The sequence below is a fragment of the Xenopus tropicalis genome, chromosome 7 (genome assembly GCF_000004195.4).
Source record: "Xenopus tropicalis strain Nigerian chromosome 7, UCB_Xtro_10.0, whole genome shotgun sequence".
Classification (NCBI taxonomy): domain Eukaryota; kingdom Metazoa; phylum Chordata; class Amphibia; order Anura; family Pipidae; genus Xenopus; species Xenopus tropicalis.
This window is the reverse complement of record NC_030683.2, coordinates 3832636-3842442: the sequence shown is the minus strand read 5'-3', so window position 1 is coordinate 3842442 and position 9807 is coordinate 3832636.

Genomic DNA, 9807 nt, shown 5'->3' with positions numbered 1-9807 from the left:
GAATCCCATAACCTGACTGCCCTTACAGTACCTGCCCCGGGCTGGGCCCCCACCCTGGCACCCCAACAGCAGCTACACCAGGGTCCCATGGGAGGGATGAGCCCAGGCCCATACACATTACCCGGAGCGGAACTAGCAGGGATGCATGGAACCCGGGATTGGGTTCGGGAGCGGGTTTGGGAGTGGGTCGGGAGTGGGTCGGGATTGGGTTCGGGAGCGGGTTCGGGATTGGGTTCGGGGGCGGGTTCGGGGTCGGGTTCGGGGTCGGGTTCGGGAGCGGGTTCGGGAGCGGGTTCGGGAGCGGGTTCGGGAGCGGGTTCGGGAGCGGGTTCGGGGTCGGGTTCGGGGGCGGGTTCGGGGTCGGGTTCGGGAGCGGGTTCGGGAGCGGGTTCGGGGACGGGTTCGGGAGCGGGTTCGGGAGCGGGTTCGGGGTCGGGTTCGGGGTCGGGTTCGGGAGCGGGTTCGGGATCGGGTTCGGGAGCGGGTTCGGGGGCGGGTTCGGGGCGGGCGGGTTCGGGAGCGGGTTCGGGAGCGGGTTTCGGGAGCGGGTTCGGGAGCGGGGGGGGTTCGGGATCGGGTTCGGGAGCGGGTTCGGGAGTGGGTTCGGGAGTGGGTTCAGGATTTGGCCCAATCCACGCTCCCGGCCGAACCGAATCCAAATCCTTTTTATCTTCGCTCTTTAACCCTTCTATATCCATATTTACATATATAATTGGAATTCGGATTCAGTTTGATATTGGGCCAAAGGGTTCGGAGTTCGGCCCAAACCTACAATAGTGGATTAGGAGCATCCCTAGTTTATAGTTATACTTATTGCCCCCCATGTCCCCCCACATTGCGGCACAGACCCCCGAGCCTGTGGCCCCAGCGCAGATGTGAGTTCTGCACATTCTTCAGAACCGGCGCCAGTCTCATCCCTGAACCCACTGAACCCTCTCTCGTTCCCTCTCACTTTATCAGCCGCACACATTCCCCCTATCAGCTCCCGGCCCCCCATCCCTCTCCCAAATGGCTCCGGGGCCAGTTTATTAATAGCCGTTCCCTTCATGTAGTGCCTGGGAGATTTCATGTTCATCCCGGAGAACTCAACACTTTCCAACAGCGCCCCCCCCCCCTCGCACCTCATTATTCTCTGTCCTGTCCGCCGGGGGGTCTCACAGAACCTCGGGATACTGGGCTGGGAGTGCCGGCAGATCCGCTCTGTTCCCATGTCTGTGCTGTCTGCACTGCTGGTTCTGACTCATGGAACAACACTGAAAAAGCCCCCAAGGCATTGTGACTTCTGCTACATTGTTTCAAGAGTCAGAATCAGCAGTGCAGTAGGGGAGACACTTCCCTCCGTAGCAATCACTTTTGCAAATAATAAAAGCAGTGAAAATGCTGTTTCTAGGGGTTTCTCCCATAGCCCCCCTAAACGCATACAGGTAGGTTAAATGGCTCATTACAAAAAATGTCCCTTGTGTGTCTGTGTTCATGGTAGGGGCCTTAGATTGTAAGCTCACTGGGGCAGGGACTGATGGGAATGGGATAGGGACCTTAGATTGTAAGCTCACTGGGGCAGGGACTGATGGGAATGTGATAGGGACCTTAGATTGTAAGCTCACTGGGGCAGGGACTGATGGGAATGGGATAGGGACCTTAGATTGTAAGCTCACTGACTGATGGGAATGGGATAGGGACCTTAGATTGTAAGCTGGATGATGGGAATGTGATAGGGACCTTAGATTGTAAGCTCACTGGGGCAGGGACTGATGGGAATTGGATAGGGACCTTAGATTGTAAGCTCACTGGGGCAGGGACTGATGGGAATGGGATAGGGACCTTAGATTGTAAGCTCACTGGGGCAGGGGCTGATGGGAATGGGATAGGGACCTTAGATTGTAAGCTCACTGGGGCAGGGACTGATGGGAATGGATAGGGACCTTAGATTGTAAGCTCACTGGGGCAGGGGCTGATGGGAATGGATAGGGACCTTAGATTGTAAGCTCACTGGGGCAGGGCTGATGGAATGGGAATGGATTGTAAGCTCATGGGCAGGGACTGATGGGAATGTGGGACTAGATAGGACCTTAGTTGTAAGCTCACTGGGCAGGGACATAGCCCCCCTCAAGGGACATACAGCTCACTACTGGGGGGACCAGGGGCACAATAGGGATCAAGACTGGCTGAAATGGTCTGTAAGCTCACTTGATAGGTAGGACCTTAGATTGTAAGCTCACAAGGTCACTGGGCAGGGCTGATGGGAATGGATAGGGACCTTAGATTGTAAGCCTCACTGGGGCAGGGCTGATGGGAATGGATAGGGGTAAGCTCACTGGGCAGGGGCTGATGGGAATGGATAGGGGGCTCACCTGATGGGAATTAGGGATTGTAAGCTCACTGGGGCAGGGACTGATGGGAATGTGATAGGGATTAGATTGTAAGCTCACTGGGGCAGGGGCTGATGGGAATGGGATAGGGACCTTAGACTGTAAGCTCACTGGGCAGGGGCTGATGGGAATGGGATAGGGACCTTAGATTGTAAGCTCACTGGGGCAGGGGCTGATGGGAATGGGGGACCTTAGATTGTAAGCTCACTGGGGCAGGGGCTGATGGGAATGGGATAGGGACCTTAGATTGTAAGCTCACTGGGGCAGGGACTGATGGGAATGGATAGGGACCTTAGACTGTAAGCTCACTGGGGCAGGGCTGATGGAATGGGATAGGGACCTTAGACTGTAGCTCACTGGGGCAGGGTGATGAAATGGGATAGGGACCTTAGACTGTAAGCTCACTGGGGCAGGGGCTGATGGGAATGGGATAGGGACCTTAGACTGTAAGCTCACTGGGGCAGGGGCTGATGGGAATGGGATAGGGACCTTAGATTGTAAGCTCACTGGGCAGGGGCTGATGGAATGGGATAGGGACCTTAGATTGTAAGCTCACTGGGGCAGGGACTGATGGAATGGGATAGGGACCTTAGATGTAAGCTCAAGGCAGGGACTGATGGGAATGGGATAGGGACCTTAGATTGTAAGCTCACTGGGGCAGGGACTGATGGGAATGTGACAGGGACTTTAGCCTGTAAGCTCACTGGGGCAGGGACTGATGGGAATGGATAGGACCTTAGATTGTAAGCTCACTAGGGCAGGGACTGACATGACTGCATACAATGGCGCTCTGTCTGTCAGTCAGTGGCTCTTCCTGACAGCCAATCAGAGCTGCCAATGTTGCCCAGTGATGCAGGGGAAGGGGTGGGGCATTTCTGGGAACCTTATCTGTGCCAGTGAGGTGCCAGTTACATCTCCCAGAGAGCGACACTATCTCCCCAAACTGTCACCCTCTGAGAATTTGACCAAAAATATGTTTGTTCTTTCTTTCTGGGACAATCAGCAGGGGGACAACTACACGACTACTGCGTCAGAAAGGGGCCCCATTGGGTTATAAAGAACATTCTGTGTGGCCCTTGGATTGGCTGAAATGCTGATCAACTGGGAGAACTGAGCAATGATACCAGCAGTGCCCCATTTCCTCACTAGAGGGCAGTGTTTCACTGGTGTCTATGGGGGAATTGTAACTGGCAGCCCAGCAACGAACATGTGCAAATGATAAAAAGCTTCTATTATTCCAATGCCCACTGTCAGGTCAGGGAATGGAAAGGGGGTTCGGGGAGTAGAGAGACAAATGGGGGGAGATGGGGAAATATAGAAGGGGGAGAAGAGGGAGGATGGGGGGAGTAAGGCCAAACAGTTGGGGGGGGGGAATAGAAAAGGAAAGGAGAGGGATGAGAGACAGAAGGAGAGAGGGGAAGGGAAAGGGGGTTCGGGAGTAGAGAGACAAATGGGGGGAGAGGGGAAATATAGAAGGGGGGAGAAGAGGGAGGATGGGGGGGAGTAAGGCCAAACAGTTGGGGGGGGGGGAATAGAAAAGGAAAGGAGAGGGGATGAGAGACAGAAGGAGAGAGGGGAAGGGAAAGGGGTTCGGGGAGTAGAGAGACAAATGGGGGGAGAGGGGAAATATAGAAGGGGGAGAAGAGGGAGGAATGGGGGGAGTAAGGCCAAACAGTTGGGGGGGGGAGACAAGTAATGATAAGGAGAATAAAGGGAAGAGAGAGCAAATTTAAGGGGGGGATGTGGGTGCTGGGCCCCCCACTGGGCACTTCACCCACACTGTAAATAGAATTTGTGCAGAATTCAGTTCGGATCCTGGTGCTGCATTGGGAAGGATATTGGCCCCGTATCTGGGAGCCACACAGTGACGCTGATGCCCTAGAAATAGCCGCCCCCCCTAGCCCTGCCCCCCCCCCTGCCAGCACTACTATAAAAGGTAAGTGAGGGGGGATTGGCAGGGAAGGGACATGTATAGGATTCCTAGATAGGGGCAATTATCTGCTGCTTATGAAACCTTATTACATGGGATTCCTGCGCTGCCGGGGGCTCCTGTATGGGGGGGGGGGGGGTGTAATTTCCGACTCTACGGAGGTTGGTGCATCTGGGGCGGCTCAAACCATCACCAGATAAGAACCTGCAGATACAGACTGGGCCCCGTGACTCCTTCCCTCTGCCACTCACAGGCACAGGGGGGCTTGGCCCCGGCCCCCCCCCGGCATCAAGGTGCCCTGTGTGGGAACATACCCAGAAATACTATATTGTGTGTGAGACCAACAGCTGGGGGGCTGCACTGCGGCCTGACTCCCACATACCCACAGCCCCCCAGTGGGAGATAGGTACCCCTGGAACTATAGCGGGGTGACTGTTACCCCAATGTTACTATATATCTGTAACCTTATTATGGGCTAAGGGGGCCCAGCCTGAAGACCAGTTAGGGGGGATTTGGGGTGAGTGCTTATTTGTGCCCTGGGTACCCCTGGAACTATAGCGGGGTGACTGTTACCCCAATGTTTATAGGGGGGATTTAGGGTGAGTGCTTAACAATATGAGAATGAGGAATGAATGGGTATTGGGGAGTTGTATCAGGAGTCAGAACCAGCAGTGCAGGGATGGGAAAGGGACAGACACAGTGACAGTTACACATAACTATAAACCCAGTGAGAATGAGGAATGAATGGGTATTGGGGAGTTGTATCAGGAGTCAGAACCAGCAGTGCAGGGAAGGGAAAGGGACAGACACAGTGACAGTTACACATAACTATAAACCCAGTGAGAATGAGGAATGAATGGATATTGGGGAGTTGTATCAGGAGTCAGAACCAGCAGTGCAGGGAAGGGAAAGGGACAGACACAGTGACAGTTACACATAACTATAAACCCAGTGAGAATGAGGGATGAATGGATATTGGGGAGTTGTATCAGGAGTCAGAACCAGCAGTGCAGAGAAGGGAAAGGGACAGACACAGTGACAGTTACACATAACTATAAACCCAGTGAGAATGAGGGATGAATGGATATTGGGGAGTTGTATCAGGAGTCAGAACCAGCAGTGCAGGGAAGGGAAAGGGACAGACACAGTGACAGTTACACACTGCCGGTACCGACTCTCTGCACCCCCCGCCGGTCTCGTTGCTGAGTTGCCGGTAGATCAGAATGCAGATCGGGGCGGGTACAAGGCCCATAAATCACAGCAACACTAATTATGTCAAAACTGACAGTAGGCCGGTTCCCCAGCCAATCAGAGAGCAGCGTTATGCTTTTGGCTGGAAGTGTTACGGAGACAAAACAAACAAGGCCCAGTTGCCCGGATACTGGAAATACTGGTACAGATTGCGGCTGTGTATGTGGGAGCTGCCATGTACGTTACTGGGCCCATAATTACAGGGCAAGGTGGCTGCTGAGAGGGTCCCATCTGCCTCCATCCTGCCCTCCCGTGGGGCAGATATCTGTGACTGTATAGGAAGCAGGGCCCCAGCATTCCATAGGGAGTGCCAGGCATGCCAGCTATTGCGAGACAATGGGCACTTGAGAGTTATTAATAAGCGCAGGCTGATAAGGCCCGACGTCTGTACATAATGCCTCTTGTGCTCCTCACGCAAACACTGCCAAGCACCTTACTGGGTGCCCTGTTGTACCCCAAGTGCCCATCCCCTCTCCTGGCACAGTGGTACCTCCCTTCCCATTGCCCTTCCTGCCCCTCTCCTGGCACAGTGGTACCTCCCTTCCCATTGCCCTTCCTGCCCCTCTCCTGGCACAGAGGTACCTCTCTTCCCATTGCCCTTCCTGCCCCTCTCCTGGCACAGTGGTACCTCCCTTCCCATTGCCCTTCCTGCCCCTCTCCTGGCACAGCGGTACCTCCCTTCCCATTGCCCTTCCTGCCCCTCTCCTGGCACAGCGGTACCTCCCTTCCCATTGCCCTTCCTGCCCCTCTCCTGGCACAGCGGTACCTCCCTTCTCATTGCCCTTCCTGCCCCTCTCCTGGCACAGCGGTACCTCCCTTCCCATTGCCCTTCCTGCCCCTCTCCTGGCACAGCGGTACCTCCTTCCCATATGCCCTTCCTGCCCCCTCTCCTGGCACAAGCGGTACCTCCATTCCCATTGCCTTCCTGCCCTCTCCTGGCACAGTCGGTACCTCCCCTTCCCATTGCCCTTCCTGCCTCTCCTGGCACAGCGGGTACCTCCCTTCCCATTGCCCTTCCTGCCCCTCTCCGGCACAGCGGTACCTCCCTTCCCATTGCCCTTCCTGCCCTCTCCTGGCACAGCGGTACCTCCCTTCCATTGCCCTTCCTGCCCTCTCCTGGCACAGCGGTACCTCCCTTCCCATTGCCCTTCCTGCCTCTCCTGGCACAGCGGTACCTCCCTTCTCATTGCCCTTCCTGCCCTCTCCTGGCACAGCCGGTACCTCCCTTCCCATTGCCCTTTCCTGCCCCTCTCCTGGCACAGCGTACTCCCTTCCCATTGCCCTTCCTGCCCCTCTCTGGCACAGCCGGTACCTCCTTCCCATTGCCCTTCCTGCCCCTCTCCTGGCACAGCGGTACCTCCCTTCCATTGCCCTTCCTGCCCCTCTCCTGGCACAGCGGTACCTCCCTTCCATTGCCCTTCCTGGCCCCTCTCCTGGCACAGAGGTACCTCTCTTCCCATTGCCCTTCCTGACCCTCTCCTGGCACAGCGGTACCTTTCTTCTCATTGCCCTTCCTGCCCCTCTCCTGGCACAGCGGTACCTCCCTTCCATTGCCCTTCCTGCCCCTCTCCTGGCACAGCGGTTACCTCCCTTCTCATTGCCCTTCCTGCCCCTCTCCTGGCACAGTGGTACCTCCCTTCCCATTGCCCTTCCTGCCCCTCTCCTGGCACAGTGGTACCTCCCTTCCCATTGCCCTTCCTGCCCCTCTCCTGGCACAGCGGTACCTCCCTTCCCATTGCCCTTCCTGCCCCTCTCCTGGCACAGCGGTACCTCCCTTCCCATTGCCCTTCCTGCCCCTCTCCTGGCACAGCGGTACCTCCCTTCCCATTGCCCTTCCTGCCCCTCTCCTGGCACAGTGGTACCTCCCTTCTCATTGCCCTTCCTGCCCCTCTCCTGGCACAGTGGTACCTCCCTTCCCATTGCCCTTCCTGCCCCTCTCCTGGCACAGCGGTACCTCCCTTCCCATTGCCCTTCCTGCCCCTCTCCTGGCACAGCGGTACCTCCCTTCCCATTGCCCTTCCTGCCCCTCTCCTGGCACAGCGGTACCTCCCTTCCCATTGCCCTTCCTGCCCCTCTCCTGGCACAGCGGTACCTCCCTTCTCATTGCCCTTCCTGCCCCTCTCCTGGCACAGCGGTACCTCCCTTCCCATTGCCCTTCCTGCCCCTCTCCTGGCACAGCGTACCTCCCTTCCATTGCCCTTCCTGCCCCTCTCCTGGCACAGCGGTACCTCCATTCCCATTGCCCTTCCTGCCCCTCTCCTGGCACAGCGGTACCCTCCCTTCCCATTGCCCTTCCTGCCCCTCTCCTGGCACAGCGGTACCTTTCTTCTCATTGCCCTTCCTGCCCCTCTCCTGGCACCAGTGGTACCTCCCTTCCCATTGCCCTTCCTGCCCTCTCCTGGCACAGTGGTACCTCCATTCCCATTGCCCTTCCTGCCCCTCTCCTGGCACAGTGGTACCTCCCTTCCCATTGGCCTTCCTGCCCCTCTCCTGGCACAGTGGTACCTCCATTCCCATTGCCCTTCCTGCCCCTCTCCTGGCACAGCGGTACCTTTCTTCTCATTGCCCTTCCTGCCCCTCTCCTGGCACAGTGGTACCTCCCTTCCCATTGCCCTTCCTGCCCCCTCTCCTGGCACAGTGGGTACCTCCCTTCCCATTGCCCTTCCTGCCCCTCTCCTGGCACAGTGGTACCTCCCTTCTCATTGCCCTTCCTGCCCCTCTCCTGGCACAGCGGTACCTCTCTTCCCATTTGCCCTTCCTGCCCCTCTCCTGGCACAGTGGTACCTCCCTTCCCATTGCCCTTCCTGCCCCTCTCCTGGCACAGTGGTACCTCCCTTCCCATTGCCCTTCCTGCCCCTCTCCTGGCACAGTGGTACCTCCCTTCCCATTGCCCTTCCTGCCCCTCTCCTGGCCACAGTGGTACCTCCCTTCCCATTGCCCTTCCTGCCCCTCTCCTGGCCACAGTGGTACCTCCCCTTCCCATTGCCCTTCCTGCCCCTCTCCCGGCACAGCGGTACCTTTCTTCTCATTGCCCTTCCTGCCCCTCTCCTTGCACAGTGGTACCTCCCTTCCCATTGCCCTTCCTGCCCCTCTCCTGGCACAGTGGTACCTCCCTTCCCATTGCCCTTCCTGCCCCTCTCCTGGCACAGTGGTACCTCCCTGCCCTGGGCCACTCCTGGCTTACTCCTTGCCCATAGTGGGCAGATGTGTGGCCCCCAGCTGGCACCTCCCTTTTAATAACCTGGGCCTGGTGGGGCCAGTAGCCTAAAACTCTTATAGATTTGCAGCACTGCTGCCAGGAGAGGATCTTGTTCACTGAGAAGTGGGAGACAAAGCAGAGGTGAAACAAACAAACTGCAGAACTAGTGACGCCGGAAAGACCCCAATATGGGCACGAATCAGGCACATTCACCCTGTGCTTCTCTGGGTGTTGTTGAACTACAACTTCTGGAATAGTGGTACAGATATTGGTTGGTTACTGGCACAGGTGCCCAACGGGCTCATTTCTCTCCCCCTGAATCCTCAGTCACAGCGAATCTGCCCCTTTCCCTGCCCCACTCCCCTGTAACATTCGCTTCCCCCCAGTCTCTGTGCTGCCTGTGCTCTCAGGCCCAACCGCTGCTGCAACACACATTCTGCTGATGGGCTGCAAATTCCAAAACATCCAGTGTGGTGAGAGTTGTAGTTCAGCAACACGAGCACTGTCTTCCTGCCAAGGGCCACTTCCCAGAGCTACAGGTTGGGACACTGGGAACCCACTTTGGTACCAGTCACTCTTTCCTGAGGCAAAGTCTCTTCTTGGCCTGGGGGGTCTCTCAGCAGTTGCAGGGGGGGTAGAGGGGCAGTTGCAGGGGGGGTAGAGGGGCAGTAGGTGGGTTCAGTGACCAGGGCACCCAGTTTGTGTGGGTTCCTTCCCAGCCCAAAACCATTTCACTAGGTCTATTGGTTTCTGGCAATGCCGTGCCCTTGGTAGGTTAATTAGAGTGTAAGCTCATGGGGGCAATAGTAAAGAGTACGACTCGGTGGGGGCACCTACAGGGTTGAAGATATAGGCACCCCTGGGGCCCCCAGCAAAGTCTATTTCTATTACAGAAGAATTTTGCCCCCACTCTCGGACATCCCATTCGTTTCTGTGTAATTGAGGCAATTCAGCACATTTTGGGTAGTTCCCCCTATTGTAGGAAATGGGGGGGTCCATGGTCATGTGACATGAGAAATCAGTGGAAGCAAAAAATGTACCAAGACTTTGTACTGGCA